This window comes from Rattus norvegicus, chromosome 10, assembly GCF_036323735.1.
Source record: "Rattus norvegicus strain BN/NHsdMcwi chromosome 10, GRCr8, whole genome shotgun sequence".
NCBI classification, from domain to species: domain Eukaryota; kingdom Metazoa; phylum Chordata; class Mammalia; order Rodentia; family Muridae; genus Rattus; species Rattus norvegicus.
The window spans coordinates 5,313,251-5,328,057 of record NC_086028.1 but is presented as its reverse complement, the minus strand read 5'-3'; positions in this window follow the sequence as shown (position 1 = coordinate 5,328,057).

Sequence of the window (14,807 nt, the reverse complement as noted above, 5' to 3'; positions counted from 1 at the left end):
CAGATTGCTTAAGGGAGGGTTAGGAAGTAGCCCTCAAATGTGTCTCCCCATGCAGGAGAAGGTAGGGGAAGTCTCTCCAGTCTTACCTTCCTAAAGGGAAGAATTCAGTCCAGAGAGACTGGAGTGGGTTGTGCCAGGAAGGGGCTGCAGGGTGGGTTCTGTGCTGTGAGTCTGTGCATTAGAAAGATTTTTATGAATATTTATTGGGTGGGTGGGATATTCATGAGGGAAAGTGACTCTTTCCTTCCCAAATCACGGTGGACTGGATCACCCTCAGAGTCTTTCTTCCCATGATCCTCTAGGAAAGCTAGCTAGGAGGTCAAAACCGCCAAGCAAACGACACGGTGACGAAGCTGGGCCTGTGAGGATACAGACCGTTCACTAGAGCATGAGTGTGAGCCAATGTCCTGGCACCTTAGTTTCTGACATGGTGGGGACGACTAGTTTGCAGCCTCAAGGGTGTTTAGCCACAGAGGGGCACTTTGACCTCCGGCAGACAGCTGCCAAGGTGCAGCTGTGGTTTTCCTTACTCCCTCCCAGCCAGCCCCTCCGACTCCCCGGGGCCATGATTGATCTCACTGCTGAAGGTTGGGTAAGTCATTCCTTATTTTTAAAATGAGGCTTTATTGTGAAAACTGTGACTGCCCGGGCTTTAATTAATTTGCGAGGTGGCATACACAGGAACAGGTTTTATGCTGTCTGTGGTTGTGACCCACTGCTCATGTCTCCCTTCTGCCTAACTGATGGGCCCCAGGGCTGACCAAGCCTGTGCTTTATGTACACACTGAATTGCCCCAGCTGCCTGGAAGCTGTGACGGTGGCTCTAAAGCAGCGATGGTACTTACATACAGGGCCACACACAGCTGCTACCTAAGACTTAAGGTTCTAGTTGGGAGTGGTAGCATGCACCTGCGATCTGGCCTTGGGGAGGTGGAGGCCTGAAGACCTGCAGACCTGCAGAGCCATCATTGCCAGGTGACCTCACTACCAAGGGTGCAGAGAGATAAGCCTAACCAAAGCAGAAGCATCCCGTTTGGCCGTGGGCCCAGGCATTCTCAGACACTGCTTATAGTGAGCCAGGTGCAGACCTTAACTTTTCTCTTTGAAGAGACATTTCTGGGCCAGGGGGCAGGGTGTGCCTCAGTCAGTGAAGTGCCTATACCACAAACGTGAGGACAGGTTTGGAGCCCAGCCCTGTAAATGTGGGTGCAGCACACATGTAACCCCAGCCCAGAGACAGGGCATCTCCGCGGCCAGCCTGTCTAGGGAGGTTGAGGTGCCCGAGGCTCGGTGAGAGACTCTGTCTCAAAAAACAAGGCAGTGTGAGGACCGTTTGTCTGAGAAGGTTATATTTTAGAATGTATACATATATACACATATATATGTAACAACAACTAGAGCATATGGGAGCGTTTAGAAGGAGGACGGGGAAGGAGAACATGATTAAATTATAATGCCATAAAGAAAAAATGGAGAAAATATTACTAATTTATATTAAGGATATCTAGTGTGCAAAAACCCTTTTCTATCTCTGTATTTTTGGGCACATGGTTAAACGATATCTTCTGTAGTGAGAGGTCCATGTGACAAATCCCGACTATTGCATTATGAATAAAAATGTGTGATATCCCCAAAACTGGAAAGCACAGAGGGAAGCAGCTGTCTTGCTCACTGTCTATTGCTGAGCTAAACCCCATGGCCTAGAGCACCTCAGGTAAGAACACACAACTTACAGCCCGTTGTGAAGGACAGTCAGGGCAGGAACTCAAGGCAGGGCAGGACCTGGAGACAGAGCTGGTGCAGAGAACACAGGGGTGCTGCTTACTGGCTTCCTCCCTGTGGCTTGCTCAGCCTGCTTTCTTATAGAACCCAGGACCACTAGCCCAGGGATGGCCCCACCCACAATCATCAATCAAGACAGTGCTCCCCCGGCTTGCCCACAGGCCAAGCTGGTGAGGCCATTTTCTCAGCTGAGGCTCCCTCTTCTCAAATGACTGTAGCTTGTGTTAAGTTGACATAAAACTAGTCAGCACAGCACCCAACATCAACACGCATGCACGCACGCACACACGCACGCACACGCCCGCATGTACATGCACAAAAAGGATTCCCAGATGCCCTGAGGACAAGGACAGTCCCAATACTGGATGACAATCCAAAGTGAAATGAGTCGGAGGTCATTCTTCCAGAGGACAGACAGGAAGGGACACTTGTTCCTGGGTAAACTGAGTTACAGCATGAGAGGAGCAGAGGAAACGGGGCTCCAGGGTTCCCCCTCTTTACCAGGAACGTACATCTCGCTTTTTGAGACAGGATCCTATTGGCCCCAGACTCACTATGTGGCTTCTGGTCTTTGTGTGTCCATCTCCTGAGGGCTGGGATTACCATATCTGGGTCACCATACCTGGTTCATGTGTTGCTTGGGATCAAATCTAGGTCTTAATGCATGCTGGGTAAGTGTTCTACCCACTGACCTTTACTGGGACTCCTTTCTACTTGACTCACCCAGACCTGTAAGGGGCAACCAGGCCTCTGGTGTGACTGAGTGGAAGCAGATAGGCAGGTAAGCACAGGGCGAGCATAAAAGGCCATGTCTCAGGAACTGCAAGCTAAGACCAGATGGCAGATCATGTCCCTTACCCTGGCTTCCTCCTCCTATGGGGATCTTTACAAATTGAGGTAGAGGCTAGGTATGGGCACTAGTGATCCAAGGCAGGAGGATTACCACAAGTTCTAGGTGAGTTTGGGTTATATAGGAACCTGTCTGAAAAACTGGCCTATAATTCATACATTGTACTACTGGGAAGCACACAGTCACGGCCCCATGCATGCGCAGGGCTGTCAGAGGAACGCTGCCTGCTGCCTCTGCATTGCTCTCCTGTACATGGAGTCCGTGGTGTCTGGTGTCTGGCTGCTCTCCCTGAGCTCAGTGTCATGGTTACGATGCTCCAAGCTGAACATGAATTACTAGGTTCTTCTCCGGTGAGTTCTAGTCTGCTGGGTCAGTGTACTAGACAGGCATCTGCTTGCCAGCAGAGTTTTGGTAAAAGGAGAGTTGTTGACTTCTAGTGAGATGGTAGGGGTTCCCCAGGCAGGCCTGGGTTTAGGAAAGGACTTGGCCAGACATTAGGGAGAACAGAGAATGTGATAAATCTCAAACAAACAACAAACAAACAAACAAATGGAGAAAGAAAGGTCAACAGTTCTTTTATAGAGCATTCAGGTAGGCGGGACATTTTTTGTGGGGAGTTCTGTGTTGTTTTCTTTGTGTATCTGTTCAGATTTGTGTGTGTGACTGGGAGCGCCTGTGGCCTGGCACCTATGTAGAGGTGAGAAGTCAGCCTCACCCGAGTGACTGTGCCAGTCACCTAGTGTTGCTTGCAGCCGCCTTCACAAGGCCATCTGGCACATGAGCTTCTGAGGCGTCTCCTGGCTCTGTTCCCGTCGCACTCATCAGAGTGCTCAGACTCAGAGCCCGCAGCTCTGCCCAGCTATCCCAGGCTCTGGGGTTTGAGTCTCCATCCTCACTCCAGGCACATGTTATCACTGACCCTTCCCTGAAGCCACTCCCTCTCCAGATTGTGGTTGGATTACCTGGCCTGTGCTCTTCTTGTAGACTTTGCAAGGAGCTGTTTTCTGTTTTTCTCTCTCATACTTCACTCTGCCTTTTCTTGGACTAGTGGGGTCCCTTCCTTCCTTCCCTCCTTCCTTCCTTCCCTCCTTCCTTCCTTCCCTCCTTCCTTCCCTCCCTCCCTCCCTCCCTCCTTCCTTACTTCCCTTCTCTCTTTCCTTTCTTCTCTTTATAAAACACGGTCTCAAAACATAGCCCTGGCTATGTGACCAGGTTAGCCTTGAACTCACAGCAATTGGCTTGCTTCTGCCTCTTAAGTGCTGGGACTAATAGTGTGCGCCACAGTGACTCGCTAATGGTTTTGAACATTTTCTCCCATCTTTTTTTTTTTTTTCTCTATTTTTGTTTGTTTGAGACAAGGTCTCAGGTAGTTCAGGCTAGCCTCAAACTTGATAAGTCACAGAGGACTGTCTTCTTCCTGCCTCTGCTCCAAGTTCTATTGGCTTTTTTCTTTTATCTTCTAGCTATGTATTTTCAGCTGAATAGACACGTTCTGGCGGCTAGGCAATCCTCCCAGACCTGCACCACCAGGCCCAACCTGGACATGTTTTCTTTAGTGTTTGTCTGGGATTACAACACCAGCATGTGCTGACTCATCGAGGGGTTCTTCAGCTCTCGTGGAACTGCTCTGAGAATAAAAGGGAATAAAAGGCAGTCATGGTCTGACACACGGGTGACCCCTGAAGCTGAGTCACAGAAGCTTTCACAAAGGGTGGTGTCTTGCCTTCTTCCTTTTACGTGAAATGTCCTGAATAGGGGAATCCTGGGAAACAGACGGGGCCACTCGTCTCCTCTCCCAGGGGAGGAAGGGAGAAGGGACAGGTTCTGACTAAGAGTCATACGGCTCCTTTTAAAAAGGAGAAATGTTTAAATAAACACTTCTATACACTGTATCTTGGTCATGTCTCCCCACTTCCTCCCGGTTCTCCCATAGCGTCTCTCCCATTTCTTAACTTCATGTCTTGTGTGTGTGTTTTTTTAAACCACTAAATTTAGTTGGTGTTGCCCATATGCACATGTGTGTGGGTTATGCATGGGGCCTGGGTGACCCTACCAATGCTCCCTCTCCAAAGAAAGGTGACATGTTCCCAGAAGCCATTCACTACACTGGCTCCTCTGCTAGGGGCTGGGCATTGGCGAAGCCCTCCTTCCTCCATGGTGGGAATTTTAACATTCTTGATCTTCTGTGGGTCCGTGTTGGTGGACACAGCTGCCGTGAGTTCATGGGTGTAACAGTCGAGCCTTGTCCAGAGGCCAGCTCTACATCCTTTCTACTCCCCCTTCTGAGATGTTCCCGAGCCTTCTGGGGTGGGTTGAACAGCTCTAAGGTTGACCGCTGTGTCAGTCAACAGTGAATGTTCTGTGAGTAAATAAAGCATCATTGAGTTCTACACTTTATAGGCATATGTTTCTGTGCACTGTGTAGATTACCACGTATTATTCAAATCCTGATTTCCGGGCCCCCATATCTGGGTGCAGTCCTTACTCTGAGTCTTCTGTCTCAACGTTGTGTAAACACTGCTCCTCAATTATTCCCTGATTGGCCAATAAAGAGCTGATTGCCAGTGACAGAGCTCCGGGAGAAAATAGAGGCCAGGGTCGGGGAGACTGAGAAAGGAAATGGGGTTTCACCACAGGGTGAAGTCCAAAGGAGGCCAGGAGAAAACTCCTGGAGCCCAGAGAGCCGGATCAGTACTGACATGCAATTGTCACTGGGATTTTGTCACTGGGAGGTAGCCAGATTAGCTTAGAGAATTGAAATAGAGTATAAATAGAATGTACTGCTCAGGTGCTGTGTCCAGTCTCAATTACTTGAGAGATAAGAGGAACACTGCAACAAACATCTGTAAATCGTCACTAATGACACTTATTATGTGTGTATGGTATATGTGTGTTTAGTGTGCATACTTACACCTGTGTGTGTGTGTCTCTGTGTGTGTCTCTGTGTGTCTGTGTGTGTATGTATGTGTGTACGTGTGTGTCTGTATGTACATGTGTGTATGTGTGTGTACATGTGTACATGTGTGTATGTGTGTACACATGTGTCTGTGTGTACATGTGTGTATATGTGTGTATCTGTGTGTACATGTGTGTATGTGTGTACATGTATGTGCGTGTCTGTGTGTACATGCGTGTGTATGTGTTTATGTGTACGTGTGTGTGTATGTGTATGTGTGTGTTTTTGTGTGTACGCATATGTGTGTGTAGGTCAGAGATGACCTCAGGGGTCAGTCACTGCCTTCCTTCCCTGTATTTTTAGTACCTCCACCAGGCTAACCTGCCCACGAGCATCTGGGGATCCTGTCTCCACCCTGCATCTCACCACAGGAGCACCAGCCTTCCAGCCCACCCCACATCCATCTGCTCAACTCCAGCCCCCACACTCGTGCAGCCAGCACTTCATTCCGTGGGCGTCTCCCTGGCCTCAATTCTGTATTTTGAACATAAATTGTGAGCCAGCAGAGTGACATTGCTCTCCTACAAATTTGCTTCGTGTTTAGAATTCTTTGTCTTCATCATGAAAACTATTTTTAGGGACTGGAGGGATGGCTCAGTGGTTAAAAGGACTGTCTATTCTTCTAGAGGTCCTGAGTTCAATTTCCAAGCACCCACGTAACAACTCACAGCCATCTGTAGTCCCATGAGATCCAATTCCCTCTTTTGGTGTGCAGATGGACATGCAGACAGACACTCATAGACATAAGCAATAAAGGTTAAAAATAAGTAAACATTTTTAGCATCCCTCCCACTAGGGACTCGGGCAATGCATTTCCTCACGTTGGTCTAATGTTTCATTTTGCTTACCGCACCCTTTATGAGACATAGGTTCATAGCCTTGCTTCATCAAACTCACTGCATAGCTGAGGACGACTTTGAACTTCTGATCCTCCTGCCTTCACCTCTCTAGCACTGTGATTGCAGTCATGAGTAACTATACCTGGTTTGTACAAAGCTAAGGTTAGCACTCAGGGTCTCATATATGCTAGGCATGAAACTTTGTCAAATTTGTTTATCGCCCTGCCCTCTTTAGCATTTTTTCTTTTAAAATTATTTGTATTTGGTTTTGTGCCCGTGCATGCAAATGCCCACAGAGACCAGACGATGGCCCTAGATCCCCTCAAACTTGACTCACAGGTAGTCGTGAGCCATTCAGTGTTGGTACTGGGAACCAAACTCAGGTCCTCTGGGACAGCAGGAGTATGCTGTCTGTTAGAAAAGAATATTCTTAGTGTCACAGGAGGGCCAGGGCTACACAGAGAAACCCTGTCTGGAAACCATCATCCCTCCCCACCAAAAGAGAAAAGGAAGGACAGCAATATATGAACAAAGTGAAAGAAACCAAGCAAGGTAATTTCTTTGTGAAAAGAGCACAGACTGGGATGAGGAATTTACCCAGCATTTATTCTAATGCAGATAGTGACCGTGCCTCATCCCGTTAGTGGGAGCTCCACCTCACAGTCTGACTTGATTGGCCAATTGGCCCAGATGGGAAGGATGTGATAGTCCAGTCTCATGAATGTCCAGCTTTAAACAAACAACCACATATATAGGTCTCAAGGTCGGGGGAGTTCATGGAGCATTGGCGCTTGACAGGCTTCTGCCTTTGGTAGAAAGGCTGTTCTCACATCTCCTGACTGTTGAGATCCATGGTCCCCAGTCCCATTTTGGTTTTAAGGATAATGGGACAACAGCCTCTCCTCATCACTTCATTTTCTAGTTCCACTGTTATTATGTTGTGTCATTACTGTTGTTCCCTCGAATGTGATGCTGTGGTGTGGGTGCATGTGGAGGAAACCAGAAGACCAAGGTCTCCGTGGTGGGTTGGGTATGCTTGGCCCGGCGAGTGACACTGTTAGAAAGTGTGTCACTGTGTAGGTGGACTTTGAGAGTTTCCTCCTAGCTGCCTGAGGATCAGTCTTCTATTTGCCTTCTGAACGAGATGCAGAACTCTCAGCTCCTCCTGCACCATGCCTGCCTGGGCATGGCCATGCTCCCATCTTGATGATAATGGATGAACCTCTGAACCTGTAAGCCAGCCCCAATTGAATGTTTTTTTCTTTATAAGAGTTGCCTTGGTTATGGTGTCTGTTCTTAGCAATGAAACCCTAATTAAGACCAAAGGGGTTGTGACCCACAGGTTGCCTGGTTGATTTTGGTTCTCAGCACTGCCATTGGGTGGCTCCTAAGTGCTTGTAACTCCAGGGGAATCTGACGCCTTCATCTGGTCTCCGTGAGCACTATACTCACACGTATATACACATACATATATGCATGAATAATTAAAAATTAAACAATTTTGGCAAGGAGGCACATGCCTTTAATCTCAGTACTTGGAAAACAGAGGCAGGTGGATCACTTTGAGTTCAAGCATATCTGCCTTTAGTTTCATGGCAGCCAGGAACGAGACTGACCCGGTCTCAAATAAAAATGTAAAAACAAAAATAATCGTTTAAAAGTTTGTTACATTTATTTATTTATTTATGTGCATGTATGGCGATTTGGGGTAGACAGCTCTCTTCTTCTCCTGCCTAGGTCCTGGGGATTGAAGCCAGGCATCACTCTGCAGCAGATGCCTCTGCCCACTGAGCCACCATTCCAGCCCTGCACCATTGCCAAAGGCTAGAACAGACAGTTTCCCCGGAGGAGTTTGGACAGGCTCATGTCTGTGAGCGCCCGAGGAGTCCAGAAGAAGGCACTGGATCCCTTGGAGCTGGAGTTATAGGTGGTCGTGACTTGCCCATCCTGGGTGCTGGGAAGCAAACCCAGGGTACTCTGGAAGAGCAACAAGTGCTCTTAACTGCTGAGCCCCATATGAACTTTCTATGAAGACCAGAATGACCTTGAACTCACAGAGTTCCAGCAGTTCTGGGACTAAGGCCAGCAGCACCGTGCTTAGCCTAGCATGACTCTTCAGGGAGGGGCAAGACTGTGTCTTCTTCCTTTGCCAGGAAGCCTGCAGCATCTTTGGGGTAGTTCAGGATGTCTTGTCTCTACTTGGTGTTTTACATCCTATTCTTCTGATCAGGAATCAGAGCCCTGCTATTTCCATTCCTGGTTTTATAGGCTGCTGATTGTGAGGGAGGGGTCCATCCTTAATGACCTTCTAGCCAGATGATAACTCCCTAACATCCCTTGTGCTGAAACTGTGTGTATAACCATCATAGCTGGCTCTGTTGGTCTTCCCGATGGAATCAATCCCCCTTCCCGCATCTGTGTCAAATTCTCAACATGGACTCAATCTGCAACTACAATCTGCAGAGCTCTGATATTGAATTTGCTTGAACAAGGGACTGGTGTGTATGGTGCATGTGAGTGTGTTTGTGTGTGCTGGTCGGCCTATATAAGTATACATAAAGGCCATAGGTTGATGTCAGATGTCTTCTTCAGGTACTCTCCACCTTATGTTTGAGACAGGGTCTCTCTCACTGAACCTGGAGCTCACCAGCCGGACAAGACTAGCTGTCCAGCAAGCCCCAGGGATCTTATCTCTACCTTCTCAGCACTAGGATGACAGGGACATGCTGCCACGCCCACCTCGTTTTCACAGGCTTGCCCAGGGTCTGAAGTCAGGCCCTCTCCCCAGCTTCTGAGAGCACACTTCTGTTTGTATGTTTGTTTGTACTTCTGTGCAGGCGTGTGCATCTGTGCATGGAAGGAGGCTGGAGGGAGCCATCGAGCGACCTACTCTATCACTCTCTGCCTTCTTCCCTTGAGACAGGATGGCTTATCGAACCAGGAGCTAGGCAGACTGCAAGAAAGCTGCATCAGGCCCCGTCTGTCCCCACAGCACAAGGGTTAGCAAGCATGCAGCCACACTCAGCTTTTTACACAGCTGCTTGGGATCCGAACTCAGGTCCTCATTGAGCAAAAACCACTTTTGCCTGTGGAGTTATCTCTTTAGCCTTGAGTATCCCTTCTCACGGAGCTTGGCGTCAGCTTGCAACTTACAGAGCAGTTTGAGAAAGGGTCACACAGTCCAGCCTGGGCCATGGCTACAGTCTCACTGGGGCGGGTGCTGCCTTGGTGTACGTGAGGAAGTCAGTTCTCCTGGGTGGGTTCTGGGGATTGAACTCTGACGTGTCAGGCTTGATAGGAAGCCATGACACAGTGTGTGTGTGGGGGGGGGTGTCGTGGTGGTGGGGAGTAGGCCTATGCACCTTGAATGGCAGACTGGCCTGGTTCAGTGACGTCTGGGCTCCAGACTGGCTTCTGTAAGTGAGGGAGCAAGGAGGGACATACATTCCTCACTGGGCTATTGTAAGGGCTTAGGAAAGGTCAAACACCTTTCAAAACATCCTGAGCAGTTCCAGGTCGCCACGAAGGTCTTCTGGATAGAACTGGGACATGCAGGTACGTCGTCAGTCAGAGCAGTCCATGCCTCATGCCTCCTCCTAGAGCAGTGTTCTCAACCCCTTTGGGGGGTCAAATATCAGATCAGGAGTCGCATATCAGATATCCTGCTTACCAGATATTTACAAATCATAACCGTTGTGTAGAAAAATTACAGTTATGAAGTAACAACACGATAGTTTTGTAGTTGGGGCGGGGGTCACCACATCATGAGGAATTGTTATTAAAGGGTTGCAGCGTTAGGAAGGTTGAGAACTGCTGCTCTGTGGGGTAAACAGAACTGGCCTCACTTTCCTCTGTTCCGGAGTTCTTGTTCCTAGACATCTGTCGTGCACCCCGTGAGTCTAGTGCTTGCCCTCCTGCCTAGGTGACACAAACCCAGCCCTGTTCAAAGACTGAGCAGCAAGGTACTAGCCCTAACCTGTGCAAAGCCAGTGTAGAAAGGGCTCAAAGGTGCCCCCTCCTGGTAGGCAGGCTCATAGTCATCAAAGCCTCTGCTTCTCTGGTTGGTACAAGGACCAGTCAACCCCAGCAACCAATCCCATAGGCTCCTGAATTGCAGTTTTATTTTGCAGTTAAAAACTTAAGAAAAAAGCCCGTTTCCAAGAGAAATGAGCAACAACAAAAAACCCTGCTGTCTAGTGGCTCAAGCTCGACGTTGGCATCAATGTTGAAAAGGAGCCTTCTCCCTATGCCTGAGAAATATCCTGGAGAAGGAAGGTCCCTAACCAGTCTGGAGGCCACCAGTCCCCTCCAGGGTGGCGGGGGAAGCTTGTGCCAGGGAACATCATATCCACCTGGTCACGGTCACTCTGAGGCTCAGGCTGCAGAAACAGTTGCTGGGTGAGTGAAGCAGTAACTTGTGCTGGTGTGGGTCTGGTATGGCGTGTCTTCCGGAGGGGTGTCCCTTGGCCTGGCTGCCTCCCAGTGAACTTGGAGAATGAATTCCCTGGGCCAGCTGGGAGTCCCTCAGCCCCAGGGAGGCTGGGAAAGCGGGGCCAGCCCTCAGCTCTTCCCTTCTGCGCTTGGCAGCAAGGGTTGTTTTCCTCTCTGGTTTTCTGGCATTCTGCACTGATGGTTCTCTTCCAGCCAAGAGCCTTGACCTCACCCCGGAACTAGGATTGGGGTAGAAGGTGAAGAGCTTGACATCTTTGGCAGCCTTATGTTGGCTTGGGCAACATCTCAAACTGTAATAAAGAGAAGTAAGGTTGTGCTGTGAGGCCTAGAAGAAGCGCCCTACCTTCTCCCGGGTGGGTTAGGGTCCCTGTGGTAGCCCCTGGCCCTCCTGACACCCACCCACCACTGTGTCCCCACTTTGTAAGCACAGCAGGCACGGTGCTGTGCCTTCCTTCATACTGTGGGACAGTGTGTAGGCAGCAAGTGCTCAGTCATGCACAGAGGTGCAAAACTAACAAGCGTCAGCCAAAGGCTTCTTGGCAAGGGGGAAGGCCAAGACAGACCGCCTCACCAAAGGGCTGGGGGCAGCACCGGATGCTCTGGGGGCAGAGATATACCTGACCTAGTACAGGGGCAGGGGTTGGGGGTGTAGAGAAAAATTAGGTCATGCTGGACCTGAGTACCGAGAGATCCAGATTGCGAAAGTGATGCTGACATCTGGATGGTTCTGGAACATCCAAATGGCTTCTCTCTGCTCTCAGGAGGAGCTAGCCCTAACACAAAGATATTAAGCTGCAGAAGCCGGGGTTCCATGAGCTTATGGGCCCAGAGCCCCTGAGGACACCACAGGACCTCTGTAGACAGCTTCCACAAATTAAGCTAAGTTCCTTTCTTGATTGATTGATTGATTGATTGATTGATTGATTGATGGAGACAGGGCCTCATTAACCCAAGGCTGTCCTCAAGCTACATGGCCAGGGGTGCTCTTGAACTTCTGGTCTTTCCCTGCTGAGCCATCTCACTGCCCTGTTTGTGTTTTTAGTCACTGGTTCAGTTTCCTTTGTGGTTCTGTCTAGATTTTAAATTTCATTGCTGATCTCAGTCATTTGAGTCTTCTCTTATTAGTATAACTAAGTTTGCCTGTGCTGTGGATTTTACTCATTTTCCAGTTCATGTCCTGCCTTTTCCTACTCAAGTCGGAATTTCTTTCTCCTAGCTATAGATTTGATTTTTGATAACTGGAGGTATAAAATTCAGGTGTTTCTTTGTGTGTGCGTGTTGAGTGTGGTGGCCTGAGGTCAACTCTGCCTCCTCGCTGAGCTCGCTGATCAGCTGAGGCTGGCCAGAAAGCCAGGGACCTGCTTCTCTGCACTTCCTCAGTGTCTGAGCCACCACCACTGAGACACCATCCCTGTGTCCTCATGCTGAGCCACCACCACTGAGACACCATCCCTGTGTCCCCATGCTGAGCCACCACCACTGAGACACCATCCCTGTGTCCCCATGCTGAGCCACCACCACTGAGACACCATCCCTGTGTCCCCATGCTGAGCCACCACCACTGAGACACCATCCCTGTGTCCCCATGCTGAGCCACCATGCCTGCCTGGCTATGGCTTGGTTCCATTGGTTGTGGGGATAGACTCAGGTCCTCTTGCTGTGTGCTGAGTCTCCTCCCAGCCCTCTGTTTCCTTGCATCTCCCTTTGCTTCTCAGAATCAGTTATTCCAGCAGACCCTTCCAGGTCACTCTCCATCCACTCTTCCTTCCACCCAGTTGCTGTCCCTTTAGTTCTAGAGACTGGGTCTCTGTCATTTTCATTTCTATGATCCTGTGTGGCTCTCGGGCAGCAGTGTTCAGCTCACTGTACAAATAAGGACAGCATTTAAATGTCCTTGTCAAGAAACGTAGAGGCTTTGTCTCTTGAAGGTTGGCTTCTGGGGGGATCTGGTTCCTTTGAGCACACATATTTCATGAATATTACAGGGTGTCTGCACACCTAAGCATAAGGAAAGACTTTTCCTGGCTTAACCTGTTGAGGCCCCTTAGGTCTCTTCTCTAGATGTCCTCAGCCATGAAAAGCTGGCGGTTATACAGGGGTCCCCACCACTATTGCCCGCCAGATACGCACACTACACCAGCATTCAGAGCACAGTGCAGGGTGAGTCAGGAGCCGGCTCCTAGAGTGGGCCCAGAGGAGGGAAGTGCAATGCTCACAAGTCTGATCACTCCCTCCCATTCCCAGTGGGACGCTGGGAACTGGGCAGCTAGCTCCCTTGAAGCTCACACAGGGCAGGCTCACTGTGAGCGAAAACACTTGTGTACAGGTGTGTGCATGTGGAGGCCAGAGGACACCACCAGTGACTCCTCAGGCACTGCCCATCTTCTTAGTGACACAGGGTCTCCTCCGGGCTGGACAAAGCCTTTCTTTCCCCTTTGTTTTGCGGCTGTGCTCTGACCATATATGGTATGGGCCTAGTAAGAGTGTCTGAGACACCACATGCTTCATGATTAAGGACTCTAGGCTCAAAGCTCTTACTCTCCAGCACACCAGGCCCTTTCTCCACACCCCAGGTTACACAGTAGCTCCTCCCTTCACACCCTGGGTCACATAGTAGGTCCTCATTCCTCACGCCATCACTTTTTCCATTCCACTGACTTTCTCTTCTGTTGTTCCACAGTTGGCTTGAGCATCACACAGCTGACTCTTAGGTTACGTGCAGACATTTCCTTTGGCCTGCTGTTCAATCTTTGAATGCCATTTTGCATACCCTTAAGACTCTCAGGCTGCCCCCGAGTCTGGGAGGTGAAGGTCTCAGGCATTTCCCGCTGCCGTTCACTGCAGCTGTGACTTGTGTGTTGGATGAAGAAGTCAGATGTGCGTCACAGCCGGTCTTTGTCAGGTTCACAGGCCACGGGGTGTCACCTCAGAGCCAGGTGCAGGTTCTGAGTGCACAAGGTTCAGAGTCTTAGGGGCTGGAGACACCTGGCTTGGTGTCTATGGTCTCAGGTGTCCCCCTTAACCTCGGGGAATACTCACTTTCTTGTTCGTTTCTTGTTTTGTTTTGTTTTGTTTTGGGACAGGGTCTCTTCAGTGGCCCAGAACTAGCCTAGTTAGGCCTAGCCTCGCCCGCCAGCAAGCCCGGGGCTCACCATCTCTGCCTCCCCAGCACACCACCTCACCCAGCGGGGATTTTTGTTTTTGTTTTTTTTTTCCTGGTTTTGGGGATCCAACTCATGCTTGTAAGGCAAGTACATTATCAGCCAATGTATTTTCCTGACTTTTTTGTTTGGTTCCTTTTCTTTTTAAGAAACTATTAATTTTTAATTTTACATGTATGGGGGGTGGGGCGTCAGGCCATCCATTCCCCTGGTGGCAGTTGTGAGCTGGTACATGGGTGCTTGGAATTGAACCCAGCTCCTCGGCAAGAGGACCATGGAGCCATCTCTCCAGTTCTATTTGATTTTTGCTACGTAGCCCAGGCTGGCCTCAAATTAGCATTCCTCCTGTCCCTGACAACCAGGCCAGCTCTTTCTTCATAAAAACCGCTTTGCACATAGCTTTGTTGGACCTCTGTGCTCACTGCAGAGCTGAGCACTTGTCATTCCTGCAGGAGAATGTGTCAGTGTCAGAGAGTGGCACTGCTTTTCCATTTGGGGTGGGAGACCAAGGCTAGACCAGGATGAGAACTTACCACACCGCAGAGGAAGGACCAAGGGCACAGAGTCCTGGGCACACAGGTGGGTGTAGGCAGCCACCAGCTGGCAGGCAGACCAGCGCTCCCTAGGGTCACAGGTGCTTGGACCTGGGGAGTGGGGCAGGGTCCACCTGGAACCACTGCCAGCCCATCCCTGTGCTTGCCGCTGTACCTTGGAGGGGCGTAGGCTAGATCAGGCCTCTTTCATTCTGTGATTTTGCTGACTTGCCT